At 46.7% G+C, this 26,204-nt stretch overlaps 1 long non-coding RNA gene across 1 annotated transcript; it reads left to right on the top strand.

Annotated features, from left to right (window-relative positions):
* The first annotated feature begins 812 nt into the window (after window positions 1–812).
* On the top strand, window positions 813–23,965 carry LOC147576879 (uncharacterized). Its single transcript, XR_015240573.1, has 4 exons — window positions 813–1,031; window positions 17,247–17,307; window positions 22,087–22,215; window positions 22,346–23,965. It is a non-coding gene; the product is annotated as an uncharacterized LOC147576879 (long non-coding RNA).
* The last annotated feature ends 2,239 nt before the right edge of the window (window positions 23,966–26,204 follow it).

The following is a 26,204-nucleotide window of genomic DNA, read 5'->3' as shown; positions in this document are numbered from 1 at the left end:
ACGGGGGTGGGGGTGGGGGGTTTCATGCCCGTGTTACCCTGGAGGCAGAGAGGTTGTGGAATTTGCCTAAGGTCACACAGCTAATGCATGGCAGCCCCGCGATTAGACCCGGGCACTTTCCCTCCGGAACCCTCCAGAACCCCAGTCCCTAATGGCACCCCCATCCTGCTTCCCTCATGCATCTTTCAGCAGGAGATTTAGAGCCAGGCCTGAGAAGGGGCCGGGAGCTCCACGTGCTTGCTGGGTAATAGGTGAAGGACAAGGAACTTACAATCCTTTGAGAGCTCCTGATGCAATGAGAACTGGGCCCTCCCCGGGGAAAGGGAAAGCGGGGAGCAAGCCGCCGGTCCACCTGGCTCCCGGTGCTGAGCCAGCAGGGATCTTACTTTCACTGCACACTGGTCACATGATTGTTCATGGTCTGTTTAGTGCAGAAGTCCGGTCAGTACCGGTTTCTGAATGTCTGCGAATGTTTCTGGAAGGGGAGGGAAGGGGCCAGCTGGCTCAGTCCTCTCTGTGACATCACCTTGGTAGGGCAGGTGCAGGTGTTTGCCAACCACCTGGAAGCAGGGCAGTGCTGGGGACCCCGGGTGGCACCCTCCAGGAGTTAATGGAGGTGACAAGCAATGTCTCTGACAAGCAGTGTGACTCGGGACAGGGAGTTGGTGTTTTGAACGCACAAGACTGCTGGCAAAGCAGACACACAACCCTCTCCCATGCCACCATCTGCTGGGAGGAGTCCTGCTTGGCGCGGACGTGCTGCACCTTGACCAGCCCGCATCCCTGTTCCGACCTGGTGATGTCTTCTCCGTCTCTGCAGCAGGGAAGTGAACCATTAAGCTGCTCTCTGCCTTGTGACCCGTGCTCCTCAGTGTCAGTGACATCACTGTTCTCCGGGTGGAAGAGGGCTGGGGGCAGAGGCTCTGGTTTTGAAGGTGGTCAGGAGCACAGACAGCGGGACCGCCTGGTTCGGACAGCACAGGGTCTCCCCTGACTCGCCGGGAAACAGGGCAACAGCCCCTCCTGAGCCCGTCCAGGTCCTGCATTCATGATGCCCTTTCTTTCCCTCAGCCTGATCTCCTCCTCTCCTACCTCTGATGGGACTTAAACCCTGGGCTTCCTTTTCTCCCCCGCTTCTCCCATCTTTCTCTGTCTTTATTTCCTCCTTTCCTTCTTTCCTTAGTTCCTTCTGCCCTCCCTTCCTTCCTTTTTCACTGGGATATTATTAATGCACCATATGCTTCACTCTTTCACTGTGTACAGATCCATGGGTTCCTGTGTGCTCTCTCAGCCGGGCCACACTGCCACTACCTAACCCAGGACATTTTCATCACCCCAGACATCCTGTGTCCATTAGCTGCCACTGCCCTTAACCACCTACACCCAGGCCTTGGCCGCCACTAATCCACTTTCCTTTTCTATGGATCTGCCTCCTCTGGACATTTCAGTAAATGACATCAGGCAATGTTGTCGCCTTGAACTGGCCTCTTTCATTTAGCAAGCTCTTTCCAAGGTTCGTTCGTGAGGTAGCGTGTATCAGGATCTCATTTCCTCTCACTGCCAGTTAGTATCCACTGTAGGGATATGCACACTCTGCTTAGTCATGCTTCAGTTGACAGCCATCTTGTTTTTTCCTACTCTTTGGCTTTTATGCATTGTGCTGCCATGGACACCTGTGTGCGGGAGTTTGCACAGGCTTGTCAGCTCTCTCAGGTATGTGCCTGGGACCCGAATTGCTCGGTCACGTGGTACTTCATTGTTGAACTTGTGGCTGCACCATTTTATGTTCCCACCAACCATGAACGAGGGTCCCAATTTCTCTGTCTTCTCACCAACATATGTTATTGCCCATCTGTTTATTTTAGTCCCTGTGGCACGTGTAAACTTGCTATCTCGTTGTGTTATTGACTCGAATCCCCGATGACTCACGTTGCTCAGCATCTTTTATTTGGACGTTTATGCATTTATGTGTCTTCTTTGGAGAAGCGCCCATTCAGAAATGTTTTGCCTGATTTTGAAGTGGTTTTTTTTTATTGTTCAGAAGTAAGTATTCTTTATGTGTTTATTATAGTAAGTAACGAAAATATTTTATAGTATATATATGTATATGTATACGCACTCTTAATACTAGGTTCTTCTCAGGTATATAATTAGCAGACATTTTCTCTCATCGTTGGCTTACACCTTCTTGAGAGTGTCCTTGAAAGCAAAAAGTCTTTAATTTTGATGAAGTCCAATTTACCTATTTTTTTCTTCGTGCTGTTGGTGTCACGCCGCTGGGTGGGGTTTGTACAGGTGGGGAGGGGGCTCACCGGGAGCCCAGGGATGGTTCTTTCTATCACTACAACAACCCTAACCAAGTGCTATTGAGCCCTCAGCCTTCCGAGTCTGGGTAGATCTTTTGGGCGCAGATTCTTATCCTCGAGGGACATGCTAATACATCTAGACACATAAAGAGAACAAAAGCTTTGGAGACCTGGACAGCACGCCATAGGTGCTGGTTGTGCTCATAGGCAGGACAGGGGTCTGGCAGGGCTGAAGGTGGTCAGGGAGCGTGTCTGCTGAGCCCTGAATTCTCAAAGCACAGGGTGAGTGAGGGTACTAATACTTATTACTAACTACTCACACACACCAACTGCTGGGCACAGTGGCAGGCTCTTTACATGCTTGATCATGGCCAATCCCCCCACCTCTGAGGCACAAAGAATTGACGGCCAGAGAAGGTTAAATATCCTTCCTGAGATCCAAGATGTGGTAACGTGGTACTGAGCCTGAGTTCAAGAACTTTCTAGTATGTCACAGTGTCCTTAATATCTCTAGAGCCTAGGAAAAGTAGCTACTTTGCCACATTGTGGGGAATAAGGGTAGGAATTCCCTGAGCCTTGCACCGGGGTGAGTTAATAAGGCATAAAGAATTAGAAAGCCATAGGATGAACACACCCAGGTTTGGGTAAACAAGATTAGGTAAATAAGATTAGGTAAACAGGGCAAAGGACCCCAGTATAGGACAAAAGTATAGGACAACAGCAGAAAGCTGCTTCACAGGAAGGAAGCACCAAATTCGGTCCAAATTAGGTAAACAGGTATAAATAGGGCTATAAACTGCTGAGGGGGCTGGGCAGGGATGATGTTGCCCAGAGGGTAGCTAATTAGCAAAAGAAAGATGCCGTGTTGACCCTGAGGCAGCATGTTCCTTCTTGTCCCCTAGGCCAGTTTAGGTAAACAGAGGTGGGGACTGTTGTTTGCTGTTAACAACCTTCCACCCAGCACCAGAATCTTGTTTTGTATGGACCCAAATCCCTAACACCGCATATCTCCAAAACCCCCTTTTCCCCATGCCCATGATTTAATGTTCACGGTTTCATTGTCTCTCTGTGCACGGCCATCACCCATCACGCTTGTAAGCCTTCTGATCCTAATAAAAACAGAGCAAGGACCCTTACTCGGGGCTCTTACCTCCTCCAGGACATTAATCTCTCTCGCATTTTTTTTATTTAAAAAATTTTCTTAAATTAATTAATTAATTTTTAAAGATTCAAGTATAATTAACATACAGTGTTAAATTAGTTTCAGGTGTACAAAATAATGATTCAACAATTTTATATACTACTCACTGCCCATCACTGTAGTTTTTCTTTTTCTCTTCAAGATTTTTATTTTTAAGTAATCTGTATACCCAACATGGGGCTTGAACTTACAACCCTGAGACCAAGAGTTGCATACTCTACCAACTGAGCCAGCCAGGTGCCCCTGTAGCTTTTCTTTCTTTTCTTTCTTTTTTTAAAAAATTAATTAATTTTTAAATTCACATCCAAGTTAGCATATAGTGCAACAATGATTTCAGGAGTAGATTCCTTAATGCCCCTTACCCATTTAGCCCATTCCCATCCCAGAACCCCTCCAGTAACTCTCAGTTTGTTCTCCATATTTAAGAGTCTCTTATGATTTGTCCCCTCCTTGTTTTTATACTATTCTTGCTTCCCTTCCCATATGTTCATCTGTTTTGTATCTTAAAGTCCTCACATGAGTGAAGTCATATATTTATTTTTCTCTGACTAATTTCGCTTAGCATGATACCCTCTAGTTCCATCCACATAGTTGCAAATGGCAAGATTTCATTCTTTTTGATTGCCGTCCTCTCTTGATTTTTAATCCGGCGTCCTGCTCTTTTGCTGGACAAGAGAGAACTCCAGACCCAGAGTTCATGACACTACACATTGTCTTCCACAGTTGTTTCTCTTTTTGGGAGAAATCCAACTCAGCTCAGCCCTTCAATCAATTGCTTTGTACCCATTCCAGATTCTTCCTTTCCTAAAAATCACACTGAAAACCCTGGTATTTAGGACAGAGAGAAACATCAGCAGGTAAAATGTGCTTAGTATGAAGAGGAAGAGGAAGTAGGGGGTTTAGAAGCAGCCTGAGAGTCAGTGACAGAAACGGGTTTCTGTTATTTGATGGCTCAAGCCAAGCACACAGGAGGATCCTCATCTGTTCATTGGCCCACGTCTCACCTCTCCCTTCACTGAGGTCTAGTGAGAACGTGTGGAGCAAGCACCTTTCCTAGTGGTGGCAGATGAGGGGAAGGCTCCCTGAGTTTAACCAGTGGAGCGCTGCACAAAATAGATCCAGATATTAGGGGGGCACCTGGATGGCTCGGTCAGTTAAGTGTCTGACTCTTGATTTTGGCTCAGGTCATGATCTCATACTTAATGAGATTGAGCCCCGTGTCAGGCTCTGTGCTTGGGATCCTCTCTCTCTCTCTCCCTCTCTCTCTCTCTCTCTCTCTCAAAATAAATAAATAAACTTAAAAAAAAGAAAAAAAGAATAGCATCCCGAGATGCTAAAAATAAAAAAAGATCCAGATATTAGGGCGAGGCTTGATCTTCTTACTCAATTTTTGAAAACATTGGATGGAGGTTGATGGCAAACCCATTGAAGACTGATGTGATTCGCAGAAATGACAAGGTAGATTTTGAATGAGTGGGTAAGACAAAGTGATATACCTAGGGATATGAGTAGCTAGCTGGCTCTATCTTTCGGTTCTAAATGGTAATCTGGTATTGATCGGGCCCATGCTCTGGAGATACTGGTCTGGTGTGAAGCTGAATCCTGGCTAACGTGAAGATGAGGATACAGACAAAAGGGTGTCTATCTCCCCCCTCACATTTTACTCTTAGCACCAAGGAGAAATCAGGCCATGCCTTTAACACTTTGCTTAGAAGTCTGCTCAGCTAAAATCCAGGGCCATCGCTCAAAACACTAAAACACAAGTCAGTCAAATTCTTTGCCATTTTATAGTAAGGATTACCTTTCCTCCAGTTTCCAATAACACGTTCCTCGTTTCCATCTGAGGCTTCCTCGGAATCACCTTCAACATCCATATTTCTATCAATGGTCTTTTCAAGACAATCTAAACTTCTTCTTTTTTTTTAAATGTTTATTTTTGAAGGAGAGACAGAGACAGAGAACGAGCAGGGGAGGAGCAGAGAGAGAGGGAGACACAGAACCCAAAGCAGGCTCCAGGCTCTGAGCTGTCAGTACAGAGCCCGACGTGGGGCTCGAACTCACAAACCGTGAGATCATGACCTGAGCTGAAGTCAGACGCTCAACCGACTGAGCCACCCAGGTGCCCCAAGACAATCTAAACTTCTAATATGCACCTCAGAACTCCTCCAGCCACCACCCATTGCTTGGTTCAAAAGCTGATTCCACACTTTGAGATATTTGTCACAATAGCACTGGACCCTCAGTTACCAAAATCTGTATTGGTCTGCTGGAACCAAATGCCACAAACCGGGTGGCCTAAACCACAGGAATTTTTTTTCACAGCTCTGGAGACTAGAAGTCCCAAATCAAGATGGCGGTGAGTCTGGTGTCTTCTGAGGCCTCTCTCCTTGACTTGTGGATGGTTGTCCTTTCGCTGTGTCCTCTCACGGTCTTTACTCTGTATGGGTACTCCTGGAGTCTCCTTGTGTCCAAATTTCCTCTCTTTATAAGGACACCCGTCAGTGTGGATTAGGTCTTACTTCTAACTTAATCACCTCTTTCACGGCTGTATCACCAAATACATGCTGAGGTATTAGGAATTAGGGTTTCAATGCATGAACTTTGTGGGGGGGGGCACCATTCAGTCTATAGCCATACCATTTGTATAAAAAAGTGGGGGCGCCTGGGTGGCGCAGTCGGTTAAGCGTCCGACTTCAGCCAGGTCACGATCTCGCGGTCCGTGAGTTCGAGCCCCGCGTCAGGCTCTGGGCTGATGGCTCGGAACCTGGAGCCTGTTTCCGATTCTGTGTCTCCCTCTCTCTCTCTGCCCCTCCCCCGTTCATGCTCTGTCTCTCTCTGTCCCAAAAATAAATAATCGTTGAAAAAAAAAAAAAAGTGGAACATGTAAGCCTATCTGTTAGTAAATACACAGAATACTTTTTGAAGGATACACAAAAAACTTGAAATATTGATGCCCCCAAAATCTATCTATGTTGTTGCAAATGGCAGGGTTGCTCTCTTTCTCTTGGCTGTATACTATTCCCTTGTGTTTTCCACTTTTAATCTGTTGAATGATTCTTGTTTCCATATCTTGGCTATTGTGAATAGTGCTGCAATGAACACAGGAGTACGGATATCTCTTTGTGCTCCTATTTTCATTTCCTTTGGAGATATATCCAGAGGTGGGATTGCTGGATCATATGGTAGTTCTATTTTTAATTTTTTTTTTAATTTTTTTTTCAACGTTTATTTATTTTTGGGACAGAGAGAGACAGAGCATGAACGGGGGAGGGGCAGAGAGAGAGGGAGACACAGAATCGGAAACAGGCTCCAGGCTCTGAGCCATCAGCCCAGAGCCCGACGCGGGGCTCGAACTCACGGACCGCGAGATCGTGACCTGGCTGAAGTCGGACGCTTAACCGACTGCGCCACCCAGGCGCCCCATATTTTTAATTTTTTGAAGGACCTCCATACTGCTTTCCATAGTGGCAGAAATAATTTTGCTTTTTATTTTTTATTTTTTTATTTTAGAGAGGGAGAGAGAGAGAGCGTGAGCAGGAGAGGGAGCAAAGGGAGAGAGAGAGAATCCCAAGCAGACTCCACACTCATCACAGACCCTGACGCGAGGCTCAGTCTCACGACCCTGGGATCAGGACCTGAGCCGAAATCAAGTGTCAGTCACCCAACCGACTGAGCCACCCAGGCGTCCCTTATTCTTTTTTTCTTTGTTTGCCTCTAATTGGGTTATTTCAAAATTCTTACTCTTTAACTTCTGTTTTCTGTTTGCTCCACTCACTGCAAGTGCTCTCTGTGACCTGTCTTATTTTATTCATGTATTCTTTGGTTCCAGGATGTTTGATTTTTTTTTTTTTAATGATTTCTATCTCTTTGGTAAAAAAAAAAAAATCTCATTTTGATCATGTATTTTTTGACATTTCACTGAATTGTCTTTCTGAGTTTCAAACTTGTTGGGTTTCTTCAAAACAACAATTTTGAACTATTTTATCAGATCACAAAATTTCATGCATTTGAGCTCGGTTACTGGAGAATTATTATTTAATTTTGTGATGGCACATTTCCTTGGTTTTTCCTGTTCCTGGTAGTTCTGTATTGTTACTTTCATATTTGAAGCAGCAGACATCGCCTTAAATCTTTGTTAGTGACCTTCAGATGCTGTGTCCTGCATGATGCTGTTATTATTTGGATTTTTCTGTCTTTGTTTTGGTACATCTTGTCCACCCTTCTTGCTCTGTCTTGTGCAGAATTCCTAAGCTTTTGTGTTTTCTCTGGTTCTTACAACTCGTCAGGTTGGCTGCTGGAAACTTCTCTTTTGGGTTCCACAAGGTGGTGCTATAGCTCCTGTTTGCGGTTTCTTCTTTACCCTTCGACCAAAGCCTGTTTTCTAAGCGGTCTCCCTATCTCCTGGAGTGCACAGGAGTGGGTGCAAGGCACTGGCAGCAGAGTGGAGGGAGGTGTGGGTTTAGCACTGGGGGAATTGGCGGGGCCGTTGGACTCAATAAAGAGATCTCCAGGTATAGTAGTCACAGAAGCTTGTGGATGGTGAGCAGACTTCCTACTGAGTACAATCCCTTTATTGTTTTTTGAAATTCCTATCTGACTCCTTCCCAGTATCCTCCCCCAGTCATGGAGGTCCCACCTCAGTGTTCTGGGTGCTGGTGAAGAGACACGGGTTTCTTCAGCTGGGTCCTGCACAACTGGGGTAGCCAGGCATTCACCCACTGGCCCCCTTATCCCCATGGGAAGTTTCCACTGTCGGATAGATCAGCCCCGTGCAGTGTCGCCTTGAGAGGGGAAGGGCGATATTGGGCAAGTTTCTCACTGTTGCCTCTGCTGCAACCAAACTCATATTTTAGTTAATTAATCAGTTAGGTGTTTTGAATGTAGTGAGGTGCCAGAACCTCCCCCAAGGAGGGCTGAACCTCTGCGAATTCTCTCATGCTGATCTTCCCAGGTCAGCACTTTCCAGGTTTTCCCCCCTGACCACGGCAAAAGGAGTCCGTGCTGATTCGCTGGCTCCGGGGGTTCTGTAGCCTGTATTGAGGTCTGTCTGCTTATTACCAGATGCACAGGTGGATGAGACTCCTCCTGGGTCCCTTGACATATTGTAGTAGATCCCACAACGCCCACAAAGGTGCTTTTGCTTGAGAATAGATCTCTAATCACTGTTTAAAAAGTGGGATAAAAAGGAGGACGGTCTTACACACCCATGGTATTGACGTCTCTCTCTCAGCATGATTTTTAAATCATGTGCATGTATGACCTTTGTCATCTGTTTAAAACAGATAAATACAGAGGTGCCTGGGTGGTTCAGTGGGTTGAGCGTCTGACTTCAGCTCAGGTCACGATCTCATGCTTTGTGAGTTCGAGCCCCATGTCGGGCTCTGTGCTGACAGCTCGGAGCCTGGAGTTTGATTCTGACACTTAGACTGGGAATTTAGAGGGGGGGACGGGGGTGGGGGGGAGATGCCGTTTGCATGGGAGGACGATGAGTTCCCTACAGGGCTTGATGAATATGATGTGCCGAGGAAAACCCAGGCAGTAATGGCACCAAGAAGCTGAATAGAGAGATCTGAGGATCCACAGAGGTGTCAGGACCATGGATAAAAGACTCAGGACCATCAACCTGTACAGGAGATGGTTAAATGCATCCCAACAGCATCTGATGGCTATTACTATGAGAAGTAATGAGATTCATTTTTTTTGGTGATTTCTCTGAGAAAAGCTGTGGGAGAAATACACTGAAAAAAAAATGCCAGGATGTGTCTGAGTTAATGGGACATGTGAAGAAGACTGAGACAGAGAGATAATGGTCAGGAAGTGGGGAGGAGCCCCAGGAAGGGGTAGTCTTACAGATTCCAACGGACAAGAACTCCAAGGAGCAGAGAAGGTGAAAAAAACCCTTCAAATGGATGTGAGATAGGGACAGACAAGAATAAGTTGAATCTGGTGATTGGAGATCACTGGTGACCATGGTAGGCGCTGGAATCCAGTGGATTAAGGAGTAAAAAGTTTGATAGGGGCGCCTGGGTGGCGCAGTCGGTTAAGCGTCCGATTTCAGCCAGGTCACGATCTCGCGGTCCGTGAGTTCGAGCCCCGCGTCGGGCTCTGGGCTGATGGCTCAGAGCCTGGAGCCTGTTTCCGATTCTGTGTCTCCCTCTCTCTCTGCCCCTCCCCTGTTCATGCTCTGTCTCTCTCTGTCCCAAAAAAATAAATAAACGTTGAAAAAAAAATTTAATAAAAAAAAAGTTTGAGTAGGGCCAACTCCTTCAGAAAGCTTGTGGAAGGACTGACAGAATGGATAGGCCTTAGAAGGGATATAGAATTGGGGCTCATTGTGTTACAGGCTGAGAAAGATTTTAGCTTGTGGATGAACAAAGAAAGACTCTTTCAAGCAAAATAGAACTAGGGAACTCTTTATCTTTTTATTTCTTTCATCGTATCCTTTTGGTTTTGGGTTTTGTTTTCTTTGCTTTTTTTTTTTTTTATTTGCATCTTTTTCTCGTTTATTTTTTCACTTTTTTTCTTTCTTCCTTTTCTTTTTTCTCTTTCTCTCTCTGGATCCCACCGTTTTTCTTTTTCCCTTAGCTGGCCATGATGTGCAAATGAAGACTATTATTAATACTTGTTTTAACTTATGAAATATATTTTACCTTCCCTATGTAGAGTACAAAAACTATGGAAGTTTTTTATTTCCTTAATTATAAAAACCCTAATGAGCTGTCAATTGAGATTTTTGTACGTGATTTTTTCAAAAGACTTTATTTCTTTAGAACAGTTTCAGGTTTGCAACAAAATTGGCAGGGAGACACAGAGAGTTCACTTTTCTCCCTGCCACCCCTTCCACCCCAGCTTCCCCTGTTATCAGCATCTCCCACTAAAGTGGTGCATTTGTTATAACTGATGAACCTACGTTGACACATCACTAACACCCAAAGTCTATAGCTTACGTTTACTCTTGGGATTGTACATTCTATGGGTTTGGACAAATGTATAATGACATCTATCCATCATTATGATATCATCAGAATATCTTCACTGCCCTAAAAAGCCTCTGTGCTTTGCCTATTCAGCACCCTCCCCTTTTCCCCCAAACCATGGATCTTTGTATTGCCTCCGTGGTTTTGCCTTTTCCAGAATGTCATGTAGTTGGAATCACACAGTATGTACCCCTTTCAGACTAGCTTCTTTCGTTTAATACTATGCACATAACTTTTGTCCACGTCTTTTCATGGCTTGATAACTCATTTCTTTTCATCACTGAATATGTACGTGATTTTTAAGTTGCTTAAAAAGTAGTATTTGTTAGAAAAAAGTGGATAACGACCTCTGTTTTGTCCCTCAGAATGTTACGCTCGAGTGCCCATCTTTCTTCAAAATAGGACCTAGAAATGTAAGAAGGGATGAGGGAGAGGTTAGGATGCTCTGGAGGTAGGTGTGGTAGCTTAGACTGAGTCTTTGTATTTAACACGACTCTAAGAATCTAATCATCACAAACACAAAGGGCAGCTACAAGCAGGCCCATTTTTCCAAGTGTGAACCAACCTGAATCAAGTTGGAGCTGGCCCTACACAAGACAGCCAAGGAAGGGGCCAGGTATGATGGAGACAGGACCCACAGGGGGCCTTCATTTTGTTGTGAAATGGATTTTCTTGGCACAAAGAGAAAAATAAAAACCACCCATAATTACATCACCCAGAGATACTCATTATTAATATTTTGTGTAAAAGCCTTCACATCTTTTTTCAAATATGGTATCTGTGTATTTTATATACAAATGTACCCCCTAAAGAGAGGGATATCCAGCAGCATGTGATTTTTGAATGGTGACTCTCTCGTAGGTGGCCAAGGACCATATGACTTCACATGTACGACTTTAGGCCTTGACTCTATTGTGAACGTCTGGGGGGACTGAGGCAACCAAACCACCCTTGCTCCCTAAACGTCAGCAATCCCTCCATTATGGGATGAATTGTGTTTGCTCAAAAGTCATGTGTTGAAGCCCTAACCCCCAATGTGACTGTATTTTGGAGATAGAGCCTTTAGGGAGGTAATTTAGGTTAAATGAGGTGATAAGGTTAGGACTCTAATCTGATAGGACTGGTGTCCTTTAAAAGGAAGAAACACCAGATCTCTCTCTCTCTCTCTCGCACATAGAGGAAAGCCCATGTGAGGACAGAGCAGGAACTCTGTCATCTACAAGCCAGGAGAAGAGGCTGTCACCAGAAACCAGCCCTGCTGACACTTTGATCTTGGACTTCCAACCTCCAGAACTGTGAGAAACAAATGTCTGTGATTTAACACACCCAGTCTGTGATATTTTGCTGTGGTGGCCCTAGCAGACCAGTAGACCCTCCAAAATCCCTTCAGATAACTTCCCTGGTGGAGGCGGCTGGGGCTGGAGAGGAACCCACACTCCTGCTTCCAGCACTGAGCACTTCCTCAGCACACAAAGCACAGCTACTACCAGTCCCAGCAGCTTGTCTGTGGCCTTGGGACCTGAATTTATCCAAGTAGACAACCTGCAGGCTCTCTGGTGTCTCCTCTTCTAAGGGTGCTAAACCCATCATGAAGGCTCTAGTCTCTTGACTTCATCTAAACCTAATTACCTCCCAAAGGCCCATCTCCAAATAACTTCAGTTGCAGAGAGTTTCAAAGTGTGAAGGGGCATGGGCAGCAGGATTCGATCTGTACTAGACAGTGACCCCAGGGGAGGGAGATCTGAGGAAAGGTCCACGGAAAGCTGGTGGGGAGGACGTCTCTTGGAATGCTTCTTTTTCCCAAGATAGGGCAGAAGAGGCTGCTCTTGTCAGCTGGGAGACCAAATCAGAGAGTCAAAGGCTGATTTTTCAGGGTCTTGTGTGCTTCTTCCCTAGGAAGCATTTTTGACCCATCTGCTCCTAGTTATCCAACCCCTTGCCCTCCCCAACCACCGACACATCCAACCATACCTGGCACATGGCGGCACAAAGGGTCTTGACTATGGCAGAGCAAGAGTAGGGAACAGACCAGCACTCCCCAAGTTGTCAGGCTGAGGAAGTCATGGTGGTTGGGGGGCGGGTGTGGCTGTGTGAGGAGGGAGCTCGGAAAGAAAAGTTTGGGAGCTCTACTGGGGATGGTGGATGAGGGTGGCCCCACCCTGCCTGAGCTCCTTCACTAGAGTGCATTTGGTTGGCTGATGCAAATATGCTGTGACTGATACTAGATACTATAGGGGGCGCCATTTCTACTGGCATAATGTGGGAACTGATGAGGACTCCCTGGCCTGGGCCCCCTATTTATCCCTCTATTCGCAGTCTCCATCTCTGCCTTGCCCTTTGGCCTGGGCTGGAAAAATGGCTTCTCTGAGTGGGACGTCTGGGACAGGAAAGAGTATGAGGTGGGGAGCAGGACACTGGGACCAGGCTTGCCCTTAGGCTGAGGCCTAGCAAGGCTGCATGTGTGAGGGGGAAAAGAGTGGCTGTGGGGGTGGGTGTTTGCTTGTCTTGGGAAGTGTAGGGCTGTCTAGAGAATAAAAGGACACAGGAAGAAGGTTGGGGGAGGGTCACATTCAGTCTTCACCTCTTTCCCAGGCCCAGTTTTATCTGGACCTTGTATGGCAGGAACACAAAGTTAACAATGATAAGACAATAAGACTACAGGTAACACATAATAATACTTAAAAGACATCATTGTATTTAATCCTGGCAAAATCCTTGCAGATAATTCTGTTATTGTCTTCATTTACCATTTGGGACAACAGATACTTTCAGAGAGATTAAGTAACTTGGCCAGGGTTTCAGACCAGTAAGAGCTGGAGTCAGGATCTGGACCCAGGCCCAGTGATAACAGAGCTTGTGCCCTTAGCTACCCGCTCCACTCTGGTCTAGCCTGAACTCACTGGCAGGGGTCTGATAGGGATTGGGGAGAGTTGGAAACCTGGGGAATTCTGTAGGAGGAGAGGCTGAAAGTCCCCAGTCAGGGAACTTGGAGGGGCGGTGGGGGAGGTTGGGCCTGATGACCTCTAAGGTCCTTGCCAGCTCTCAGATGCTTGGGTCCATCATAACCTTCTCTGCACATTGCAACCAGAAATCTAGTCTAGCTCATGACTTCCCCAGCCTTCTCTTTTCTTAAGTAGTCTAGAAAATTCACAGCTTGGCATTGAAGACCCAGCATCATCTGGTCCTACTAGACCATCTAAATGTTTCTTCTACCATCATCTGAGGCAGAGACATGGAAGCTGGGGTTCAGGACACTTGATTGTGGGCAAGAGTGGAGGAAGTGAGACCACTTAGGAGTCTGGAGTGGAGGTGGTGACCATCTGTCTAGGGAGAGTGACTGTGGGCTCAGATATGAAAGACTGAGTTTGGACTGAGGGGAATATATGAGGAAAACACATATAAGACTACGATAGATGGGGCGTTAGGGAGGAAAATTAGAGGACCTACCTTTTTATGCCTGGAATAAAGTTAAATAGAAAAAAAACTGAACTAATAAAAATCTTAGGACTGAGGTGGGAGAAAATGTCAGACCCTTTTCTAAGTATGTTACATGAAACTCTCACAGCAATTTCATTGCACTCTCTTGGCAAATGAGATTCCTGATATCTCTAAGGAAGGTTAAATACCTCTTAAGAGAAGGTGGCAGAAAGGAAATGGGAATTCAGGAGGTGAAGTTTTCATGGGGGGAGATGTTGATGAATCAATATTTGGAAATGATTGGCAAAGGAGAAATCCTGTAAACATGTGAACTTCTCTCTAAGGCCTGTGACTCTTTATGTTCCTCTCCCCAGAAGGCTGATGTGACATCACGGCAACCAAGAGGCGAGTGGGTTCCAAGAAGGAGGCAGTGGTCAACAAGGGCAGATGCCACTGAGGGGTCCAGACATGTGGACAGAGAGGTCACCATTGGATTTGGCCACATGGCATCATTGGTGAGCTTGGCTAGAGTAGTTTCAGTGGAGTAGAGGGTGGCCACTGATAGGGGTAGGCTGAGCATAGAGGAGAATGACAGGTTGGTGAGGGCCGGTAGAGAGAATGGAGAAACTTTTCATTAGGTTTTGCTGTGAAGGTGAAGACAGCATTGGGGTAGCAATAGCAGAGTAAGGATTAACAATGATTTCTCGGGGCGCCTGGGTGGCTCAGTCGGTTAAGTGGCCGACGTCGGCTCAGGTCATGATCTCACGTTCCGTGAGTTCGAGCCCCACGTCGGGCTCTGTGCTGACAGCTCAGAGCCTGGAGCCTGTTTCAGATTCTGTGTCTCCCTCTCTCTGACCCTCCCCTGCTCATGCTCTGTCTCTCTCTGTCTCAAAAATAAATAAACGTTAAAAAAAAAACAACAACAATGATTTCTTCTACTTTTATCGTAACCACCACCTACACCTCCCTCAACATACCATTGCAACGTACTGCTATTGGAAGGCAGCTGGCTGAAAAACTCTACAAAGAGATGGGAAGAGACATAAAAGGAATCAGGAGGAGCCCGAGTGCTCCTGTTTGTCCAAGGCTCGAGGAGCCCCTGACAGGTAGAAACCTAGCAAGTCCCGCATCAGCAGACTGGCCCAAAGCCAATTGGGTAGATGAATGGTTGTGGTGGAAGAGGGGAGTCAGACCCAGAAGAAGTGGATGTTTCAGCCCTGATTAGACAAGGGACCCCAGTCTTTGTGCTCCTGGGCACTGGGGTGGGTCCCTCACTGGACAGTGTGTCCAACATGTCTGGTCAAACAGCCTGGCTCCCTTGAGTCTGATCCTGGCAACCTCAAGGGAACTGGCAGAGACAGTGAGGGCACTCTTGCCCCGTGGGCCAAAGATCCTGGTTTGGGGCACAGGATTCCCAGGCTTTGGGGTAGGGAAACACCTGTAGGTCTTTGTCTAAAAGGAAACTTCTGAGAGTAATTCTGGCTGGAACCCTTGGCCTCCTTTCCCTGCAGGGTGACTTCATGAACACACAGTATCGGACTGTCCAATATTCTGTAGTCATGCAATGTCTCTGCCACTAAGGGAATGGGGTTTCTATACCGCTGCTGTGCAAACAGTCTTTTCTGGGATTGGTACACAGATACAGCAGTGTGATTTGGGACAATTTCATTGCCGGAGATGGGAGATTTGGGATCATGAATAGCTACATGCAGACCAAGGACACTTGGTCACTCTATTATAGTCTTTTTTTGGTTGTACTTTAATTTTATTTTTTTTAAATGTATTTTACGAAAAGACTCTGAAAATGTGGCACATGGTCGTCAAGAGGCAACCCTTCCTTGGATGGTCAGTGTAATCCTTCCTGGACTGCCATCCCTGGCTTGGTTCAGATCACCAGATGCCAAGAGTCCCCGCCTACCAGCACTCACCACGTAGGAAGCAGAGCAGAGCCACACTCCGCACCAACAGCTTTTCCATCATTCTCGAAAGGAAGTCCCCTGAGCAGGCTGGCACCCCAAGGATCAGCTTTCCTGGGGCTAGACTTATACCAGTCCTTGGTGGGGGCAGGGGCCAACTGTGGGCAGTGGCATTAGCATTTCTACGTCAGTGTCTTTTGAGAAGTTCATTGCTCCTCCACCCTCGACCCCCTCCTCCAGGGCTCTGTTGTATTTCCTTATTGCAAGATGGCCTGGAAGTAAAGCCCCGGATGGCGAAAGTGTTTTTTGTTTCTTTGGAAGGTAAAGGAGCCTGGGGAGAATGGTCTCTGAGTAGGTCATGAGAGAAAAGGTGTTTGTTGAGAATGCGGTTACAACATGGCGCTTAACCATATCCTGATGATGTCTGCTGGGAAGCGGACACAGTCAGAGCCCCGAGTTCCCTGTGATCTCTCCTGTCTCGCTGCATCCCACCATGGGCTGAGGCAGGTCCGTGGGGTGCTGGTGCCCAGGACACTCTGCAGTATGACCAGGGCAGAGGAAGCGAGAGTCCTAGGGGGTAGGGTGCTGCTGGGGTGCAGGTGGTGATGACTCACCTTGGGAAGGTAGTTGGAGGTCCGGGTCTGAAGACCGGGTATGAACTAAAGGGAATCGTGAAGAAAACACACACAGGAGTCTTTGCTCTGCTTGCGTCCAATGTTTCTGAATTGCAGTTACCATTCTCTAGTTAAATAACACCAGTCCCTAGATGACATAGTTCAAATTCCATTACCACAGTGTGTGAACTATGAGTAACTGCATAGCGTATGAACTTTCTGCTAGCTCTTCGATCCACCGATCACTGTGTGAGTAACGGATACTTTATCATCTGCCTGCTTGCCCCTGACACATCAGAAAGAAACTTAATAATGATGTCAGCTGAGAAACTGACACAAAGCCTCGAAGTCTGATTTCCCCAGTGCTTTCTGCCCCAGATGTATATCTGTCCCCACCACCTACCCCATTCCTCCATCCCCCGAGCCCACACAGCCCTGGAAATAGCCTGGCTTCTCAGCAGTGACGGCTGAAGAATGGCTGGAGTGCATTCGTGGCCAGTGTTGGTGGGGGAGAAGGAAGCGGTGGCCGTGGTGGATGATGCTAGGGGGTCGGTGGGGCAAGCCAGACAGGAGAGGTTTAGGGGCTGGGTCCAGGCAGTTTATACATATGAGTTTCATAATCAATGTTCCAGAATAGGCAGCTCTTTCATTAGACCATACTTTGTGCGTAATGGATGAAACCACACAAAACCCACGAGACACGTTGTAGGAAGATGCATGTTCACCATGGTGATTTGGGAATCGATGAAGGGCCAGTGGTGGGGGCAGCCTGTTCATTTCCTCATAAAGTAACATTCCTTTTCTTGCTGCTACAGTTTGTCATTGGTCTGGACAGTGGCAGCAGGTTCCCAGGGTGGAACAGGAACGAGAGGGGAGGTACGTGGTGGGAGATGGTGGTTCAGGGACTCGGCAAGACCGCCACAGTCTCTGTGTGCTGTTGGGGGAAGGGACGCACAGGTGTGTATGGAGGGATGTGTTTGTCAGTGTGTGTGTGCGGGGGGTGAATAGGACTGAAGTCACACAGACAGAGAATAGGTGTCAATAACTATAAACTTGTGATATTTCCTAGTCTCAATTTTTTAATTAAATTTTTCTTACACGGTCTCTCTAGTTAATAATTGCACAGAAAGTAAATATGAAGAATGAAACCGGTCACCTAATGACATGAGCGCTATCATATTTCCTGTTTCCTGATGGGGAAATTGAGGGATTATAGGTTAATAACTTGCCACGGTTTCACAGCCACTGGGTGTCGGAATGAGGCTTCAAACCCAGATCTGTCAGATTTCTGAGTCTGCGCTATGGCCAGGGTTCTCCATACTTGGGTGTCTGCCCTACACACATGACTGGAAGGTCTGATGGGGACTGGCGTGGGCCTGGAAGTGTGTTGGTTCCAGACACCCACTGTCTGGATGCTACAAAGGAGGAAGTGTCTGCACCAGGAGAGAGATTTTGCCTGAGGACCTGTAAGTAGGCTGGTGGTATGATTTATTCTCTAGACTGGGGCATTTTGTGAGTAAAAGAAATAATTTAATAAGTAAGCTTGGACTGAAGTCATGAATTAGGACTATTAGCTCTTTCCCAACTTTAAGAGTATGGAGGGAGGCCCTTATGGGCTCAGGATAAATTTAATATGTGACATCTATCAAGCTGCCAATCTCTAATGGACCTCCTAAGCCTCCTCTCCTGAATAGCCAGAAAACATCCATAACATATCATTCAGAGACGTGCATGTGCTATCCAGCATAATCCCACCATGTAAAATGCCCATTATCTTCCTGTGCACCTGATGTCGAATCGTTACTGGATGGTGTTTAGGAAGCTTTATTGGGAGAGCAGATGAAGGAGGTCCAGCCAGGAATCTAGGGCAGTATATTGTGCTGTGAGGTGATCGTGGCCTTTGCTGGAGCAGACTGAACTTGGGATTCCTGGGCAGTATCAGATATATAAGTGGGGCTTTTCAGTCATTTACCATCCCTACTTTATTTTACTGTAATTACATAGCCGTCAGGGACATTTTCCAGGGGAGCCACATCCCATAAATCTTTAAAAGAAGGTTTGTTTATTGCCCACCAGCCACATAGAACAGGTGCATCTCACAACGAGAATTCCGTAGTGAAGTGTCCCCCACTGTCCTCTCCTTAGGGAGCACCATCAGGATGTTCGAGGAGCATACGTTTCCACAGGGAGATTTGACCAGAACATTATTTTCTTTTCTCACTCTCTTTGCCTCGATTCCCCTGGTGAGAACATGTCCCTTTCCAATATCACATTAGGCATCATTAATACATTCTTCAAGTTTGTGCAGAACAGCATATCTTCTGTAAAATAATACTATGGAAGAACAAAGTTGCTCTTTGGCAGCTCTGATAAATGGTTTATAATTTGTTTTCCCTGTTTTCTTTTAAAATTATTTTAAAAATTGAGGTGTAATTGACATCCATTATTATATTTGCTTTTTTTTTTTTTAAGTGCCTGACTTAAGTTTTAATTGCCAAAGCGTCCATTTCTAGGAGGCATCCCCTCCAACGAAGGCCATCTGGAATAAACACGTAGCCAGCCTCACACTAGGTAAAGAGCCAGGCCTCCTGCCTCAACTGAGACTCCTTTGTGTCAGAGATCTTGGTTGATTTTGATAAGTGACTATTTGTGCCACTTGGTTTTTTTCTCTCCCTGCATTTCAATCTCCTGTTTTTATGTTTAAAATGGTTTAAAAATTTTTAATGTTTCTTTATTTTAGAGACAGAGAGAGAAAGAGAGCAAGCAGGGGAGGGGCAGAGAGAAAGGGAGTCACAGAATCCGAAGCAGGCTCCAGGCTCTGAGCTGTCAACACAGAGCCTGATGTGGGGCTTGAGCTCACAGACCATGAGATCATGACCTGAGCTGAAGTCAGATGCTTAACCGACTGAGCCACCCAGGTGCCCTTTCTGCTTTTATGTTTTAAATTACCAATAAAGATTGAGCCCATCCATGCTGACAGCATGAAGCCTGCTTGGGATTCTCTCTCCTTCTCTCTCTACCCTTCCCTGCATGCCTTCTCTAAACTAACTAACTAACTAACTAACTAAAAAAAAAACAAACAAAAAACTGAGCCCACAAAACTCTAAGCCCCATGCTCAACCTCAAAAGCAAACCCATGTTTGTGCTCACCTTCCCTACTCCCAATCTCACTGTGTGGCCCCAGGTATGCTGTGTAGTTTCCAGGCTTGTAAGTAGTAAACCTTTATTTTTTCAAAGTTCCCTGATGGTTGCTGCTGAAGGGCGTTTTGCAGTTATAAGGGCCGCACTAACTACAACATTGGTTGATAGGCTGAGTTTGGCCCGAAACAGGTGTACATCATAATGATTTGATATTTGTATTTACTGTGAAATGTCCGCCATAATAAATCTAGTCAACATGTATTGCCTTACATAGTTACAAAAAGTTTTCTCTTTGTGTGATGAGAATTTTTTTCAATATATGAAGTTTATTGTCAAATTGGTTTCCATACAACAGCCAGTGCTCATCCCAAAAGGTGCCCTCCTCAATGGGTGGCACCCATTGGTGCCACAGTGGGTGCCCCATCACCCACCCTCCCCACCCTCCCACCCCCCATCAACTCTCAGTTTGTTCTCAGTTTTTAAGAGTCTGTTATGCTTTGGCTCTGTGTGATGAGAATTTTTAAGATCTACTTTCCTAGCAACTTTCAAATACGCAAATGTATTATTAACTGTAGTCATGCTGTACGTTACACCCCCATGACTTATTTATTTTATCACTGGAAGTTTGTACCTGTTTCCCCTTTTTATACTCCTTCTTCATTGCCGTTTCGCATGAGCAAATGTTTGCTATGATGGCTATCCTTATAGCTGTGAACACTGGTTCAATTTTGAGAGGGCCCCAGTCCTAATGATGAGCGCAGACATAGGTAGGGGAAGGGAAGCAGAAGGTACGGCCCACACCCATGATGGACACATCCTGAACCCTGGAGCAGGGTGTCAGCCATGTTGGGGACTCTTGGGCCATGGCACTGGTGGGGAGGTGGTCACAGGGGACATGGGACTAGAGGAAAGGAGCCTTTTAGCAAACCCCTGACCACGTTAGAAGCCCCTGTCTTGGACCGGGCACGGTGGGATGTCCAGAGAGTGAAGGGTCAGGGACTGTTGAGAGGCCAGCAAGTCTGGCCAAGGGATGTCACCCACTCAGCAGGAGGCAGTCCCAAGGAAACAGGAGGGGCACGTGGGCCATCCTTTGCCCCTTGGAAGTATCCAATGGGGCTAGAATGTGGGAACATTTTCTGGGCATGGGCGGTGGAGGAACGCCCGCTGGCAGGGGTGAAAAAGGAAGCTTCTGCCCACAGCCTGGGAGCAGCTCAGCCCAGATTCTCCACCCTTCTCTCAGCACACGCTAGAGCAGCCTGTCCCAGCCCTTCCTGGGCACGCTGCTCCCCTGCTCCGGTCACTCTGTGCATCTTCCTACCGCCCCAGACTAGATGGGCAAGTTCGTGCTCCTGCTCCTGCTGCTGGTGGCCTCCCCTTTCATGTTCTTCCAGGGAGTGGGTGAGGCCCTGGGCTGGCTGGACAGGGGGTGAGGATGTGCAGGTAGGCTGGGGAGCCGTGCCGGCATGGTGATCTGACCTGGCTGGGAGAGAACGAGGTTAAGGGTCAGGTTCTGGGATGATCCGCCCACGAAGGGTTCAAGGTCTCTGTGCGCTGTCCCTACTCTGACTCCTCCCAGGGAAACAGCTCAGGTCCCTTCCCAAGGTCTCAGAGTGGGGCAGTCACTCCCTTGGGGCTGACTGGGGCCGAGGGCTCTCGTCACTTTCTGGCTTTGGGTCTGGCTGGGATGGAAGAGCCAATGGTAGCTCAAGACTTTCTATAAAGACACAGCCTAGGGGCAGTGATATAGCCAGTGGGGTCATTAGATGGCTTATGAAGAGCTAATATTTTCATAGTACTCTTTTCACTTAGATAGATATGTACTTGGGATGATTTTTGGTGCTCAGCTAGGAAATCTTGGGAGACCAAAATCTGCCTCCTCACCTTCAAGCCACTGTAATCCTTATGCCCATCCATTTCCCCTGAGATCCCGGCCCAGGGTGGCTGAATGCATGTTTTCTGCTTTGTTCTGCATCATGGCTCCACAGCTAAGGGGAGACCCTTTACATAGTAACCTCTTTTAGATTTTTATGAGCATATGAGTACAGAGCTGGTACCGGAGCAGGGTGGGGGGCGCTCAGCCAGGCTCCTAGGGAACAACAATTAAAGAAAGATATAATCTCTTACTGTTGTTTGCTGCCAGGTTGGAAATTTCACTTGCCTGCTTTAGAACCCATGCCTTTCGTCCTTATGTCTCACTTCCTAGGGCCCCTGTATCACCTGGCAGGTAACATCTTATATTTTTGTTCAAGGTTAATTTTTCTAAACTGCTTTAGTGTTAAATAATCCACCTGTCACACAATTCACTGCTAGAGTATACATAAAGCTGTTTAGCCTTACTAGCTTTTCCAGATCACTATGCCAAAGACCCCATTTCCTTCACTATCCAACGGCAGCAACCTAGCGGGAATATCTCCCGCCCCAAATTGCATGTGGAAGTATTTGGTGTCATGCTGTGTCCCTGAGCTCCTGGGTGTCGGTCCACTCAGCCCCGGGCTCGTGTCTGTGTCTCCACAGCTCCAGCCACAGTATGCATGGTCTGCAGTGTTCTTAAGAAGGGCAGATGTAAGGCAGGCAAAGGCAACTGCACGGCGGAGCAAGGCCCAGGATGCAGGACCAGGGATATATTCTATTTCAATATCAGAGGTAATGGTATTGAGCCAGGAAGGTGAAGCGGGTGTCCGGGGGCCGGGCTTGCCTGGCTGGGGAAAGTCCACTTACTCTGAGCCCCAGCTGTTGCTCTCTGACCCTGAGTATGAACGTCCTCCTCTTCCAGATGGATGGGGCTACAATCACACTCAACTGGACTGCTCCGATGACTGTAAGTCCTGGAAGCTGATTCGTGGGAACCTGAAGGTTTCGAGCTTTTGCTGTGAAGGTCAAGATTTCTGCAATAAATATAAAGGGCGGTCGCAGAAGTGGAAGCCTCGCTAACTGTTCTGCCTTTGTCGGTATAGGTGTCCGCTCCCCCTTCCCCATCCTTGGCCTCTCTGGTCCTCTCTCCCTCCGCACGTGCTCCTAGGAGCGCAAAGCATCCTCCTGTCTCCGCCCGGTTTCTCTCTTCACTCCTCTCCTGCCCACCGGCGCCTGCCCCCCAACACCAGGCAGGGTGGGTTCACCCTTGCGCCATTTCACCTGTAAATCACCCGCTCTCCTCACCTCGCATCTCCTCCTCCCGCACAATCACTGTGCTTCTCTGTCTGACCCGCTGCCTGGTTTCTAATCCCACAACTCAGGAGCGACTGCCAGGTGCCCAGACAGGTGATGGGCTCTATTTTGCACATTAGGAGTTGGAAGGGTCCGTGGAAAGCTCAGGAAAACGTGTCCAACTGGCAGATTGACAGAGAAGCCTCAAAGTGCACGAAGGTGCCAAGGCCCGAGGCAGATGGGATCACCAGCTTGAGGTGTTATGCACATTCTCTGAACCTACTGATGGCTCAAGTTCAGAGACTCCCAGAGGTTGTCCAGGCAGGCGAGTGGGGGTGGGGCTGGGTGAATCACAGCCATGGGAGACCATGGGAGAGAAAGTGGGGGAAGGCCACAGAGGCAGGGGGGGGAACCAGGACAGAGGGGCGGTGCTATCTGTTTTCTGTGACAACTTGCAGGTCACTGGCAGAGCAGGTTGAATGGAGAAGTGGCACAGAGGCCACATTACGGAGGGTTGAGGAATGAAGGGACCATGACAGGAGGACCTAGGGAGTAACAGCCACTCTTCCAAGGAGCTTGGGAGCAACTGAGAGAGTGGAATAGTAATTTTTTATTTAATTAAAATAAAGTTTTTTAAAGGTTATTTATTTTGAGAGAGAGAGAGAGCAGGGGAAGGGCAGGGAGAGAGAGAGTATCCCAGGCAGGCCCCACACTGCCAGCACGGAGCCCGAGATGGGGGCTTGAACGTAGGAACCTTGGAGATCATGACCTGAGCTGAAATCAAGAGTCAGATGTTTGCCCACTGAGCCACGCAGGTGCCCTGGAATCATATCTTTTATAAAACAGTGAATCTCGTATATTTTTAGGCAATGAAAGATTTCTATCTTCTCTAGTGTAAAATGCCTCTGCTGCTATTATTATAGGAATATTTGTCACCATCTCATTAGCTTTTCAGAGTATATTTTAAAACTTCTATCACCACTTTTATATGTATTTTTCCCACTCTTATGACCTCTCTTTTTCCCTTTATATTACACTTCCTCTGTCTTTATCTCCTGCCTTCATCCTCTTTCCCTTACCAACCATGATGCAAAAATAGAGAATATTATCTTGTTCAAGTCCGTGTTTAACATAAGCTTACAATTTTCATTCATAAATTAAAACAAAGAAGAACGTTTTGTTTCTCTTGTAGACACTAATCAAAACAAATTCATTTTGTGTGATTTTTACCTAGCTGAGATTTTTTTGCACTCAGAAGAATATCGTTTCAATATCTACTTTTATTTTCAGAATGTCGAATGTAAATATTTTTGATGGATTTTTTTTCCCCCTCAGATTGAGGTGAGATAGGAGTTAGAAGGTATGGCTAGTTGGATTAGCCATTGTGGGACACATCCTTATCCCTAAACTCGAAAGCATCAGGAACAACCCCATGAGCATCCACAGTAATAAAACCCAACTCAAGTATTCCAATCTACATTATGCTTATCTAGTTGGGTCCAAGTGTACTAACGAGAGCCATGGATGGGTCAGGGTGAGAGAGGCTGGACCAGTGAGAGGCCTTTTCTTTTCTTTTCTTTTCTTTTCTTTTCTTTTCTTTTTTTGTAAACTGCCTTAATAGCCATACTCTAATGAACCATGTAAATCCCAACTATGTATAATATCTGAAAAATACAGATACATTAACAGAAAAGTCAAAAAAAGAAAGATGTAATGGGCTATGCTTACTGATTCACTTTCAAAGAATACCATGTGGAAAGGGGAAAAATCCAACTTACAGTGGCATGGCCTGGCACGTGGTCAAGGTTAACGTCCATGGCGATACATCCAAGGCTAACATACACGTTTGATATTATGGGACGAGAATGGCACTTCAGCTCTGTGGTTCTCCTGCCCCATTATCATACATAACCTTAGTCTACCCATGAGACAAACATCAGACAAACCCAAACTGAGGGGCATTCTGCAAGATAACTGCACAGTCATCTCCAAAGTTATCGACATCCCCCAAACCAGGGAAATTCTGTGATACTGTCCAGAGGAGATAAAGAGCCATGATGAATGAAAGAAATGAGGTATCCTGGGCGAGAAATAAGACATTCAGCGAGAAGCTAAGGGAATCTGAATACAATATGGAATTTAGTTAATAGTAATGAATCAATATTTTGTCGTTAGTTGCGACAGAAGTATCCAGGTGATGTAGACTGGTAATAGTAAGGAGAAACTGGCTGAAAAACTGAGTATTATCTCTGTAACTTTTCTCTAAGTCTAAAATTATTCTAAAATGTAAAAAAATTATTGAAAGAAACCAGTCAAACCAATACTTAGAGATTCCTTATTTTAGGCAGATCGTACAGAATTTCTCATGACACCGATGCGTGCATCCGTGGCAATATATGCAAGTATATACACGGAAGTTTTTAGCACATGTTTTATAAGAATAGGATCGTACATAGAATGTGGGTATTGAATGTCAACTGTTCTTTGGTGGCCACACAGGAGGCCTCAGACTCCCGATTTGTCTTAGGCCACCTTAGATCTCGCTCCAGCCTATCTTCTCAGACTCCCTCCCAACTCAGCCCCTTCAGGAGAGGGCATGGGAGGAGCCAGGAATCCTACTCCCAGCCCCATCTGCCTAGCTCCACCAAGAATCATCAGAGCAGAGGCCTGTCAGCCCCCACAGCTTGTCCAAGGCCCTCGGGCACTGAGGTCCTGCATGGGGGGGGCAGGCTTGACGCTTCAGCCTTACCCTGTCCTGAGGTCAGGCAGTAGTCAGCAACAGAGTGGTGTCTGCCCTGTGTTTTCTTTTTTTTTTAATATTTTAAAAAATTTTTAATGTTTATTTATTTTGAGAGAGAGAGACAGAGCACAAGAAAGGGAAGGGCAGAGAGAGAGGGAGACACAGAATCTGAGGCAGGCTCTAGACTCTGAGCTGTGAGCACAGCACGAACTCACGAACTGCGAGATCATGACCGAAGCCGAAGTCGGATGCTTAACTCACGGAGCCACCCAGGCACCCCTGCCCTTTGTGTTCTTGAATATGAGCAGAGAACACTCCAGTTCCTTCCCCTGGGATTGCTGTCTGGTGATTCTAGAGTGTGACTGGGCTGCCTTGTGAATTCCCTTTCCTGGAAACTTTCAGGAGTGTTAGCCCTCCAAGCTTGCATTGACCCTCTCTGTTTCTGGGGTGGGTGTGGGGGGGGAGGAGTCAGTGGGGAAGGGGATGCTCTCAGACCCCTCTTCCTGCTTGGCCAGAGTTAGCTGGAAAGGGTTCATTACTCAGGACAGCTGGGAGATGAATGAATAAGCAGGGCCAGGACCTCTGGCACCTTACATTGCCTCTCCCTGGGGCTGGGGCCGTTCTTAGAAGACACAAGGTCAATCCCTGTGGATTTGAGTAATAAATAACTATCTCCTTGGATAGGTTTTTGTGCGAGAGCGTGTGAAGCTGTTTGGTGAGAGCAGAGGGCACTGGGTGGTAGGTATGG

Source organism: Puma concolor, chromosome D1 (genome assembly GCF_028749965.1).
Source record: "Puma concolor isolate L17-30 chromosome D1, mPumCon1.1.hap2, whole genome shotgun sequence".
In the NCBI taxonomy this organism is placed as follows: domain Eukaryota; kingdom Metazoa; phylum Chordata; class Mammalia; order Carnivora; family Felidae; genus Puma; species Puma concolor.
The sequence above is the reverse complement of the archived record's forward strand: the minus strand, read 5'-3'. Positions and strand labels throughout refer to the sequence as shown.